Here is a 289-nt window from a genome sequence, read left to right as displayed (position 1 = left end):
AAAGATTAATGGATGAAACTGAGGTATCCCAAGTCTGAGGGATTTGCCCCTCATGAAAACACACAGGTGTGCCAGTCCACATGTTTCACTACGTCATTAACTAAGCGGGTTACAACTACTAACTAGCATAGCCATGCATTTTAACCATGCAGTGTACCCTGCTAGTGAAATATACCATGCTAGCTCAATGCTAACCTCCGTCGTTGTATGGGAAACGCAGCCCTGCTCCTTCAATCTTTCAAGCTCTATCCTGGCTGTCTGCCCTGCAATGCCCCCTACAGGTTTCAAG

Source organism: Sprattus sprattus, assembly GCF_963457725.1.
Source record: "Sprattus sprattus genome assembly, chromosome: 12".
NCBI lineage: Eukaryota > Metazoa > Chordata > Actinopteri > Clupeiformes > Clupeidae > Sprattus > Sprattus sprattus.
This window is presented reverse-complemented; position numbering follows the sequence as displayed.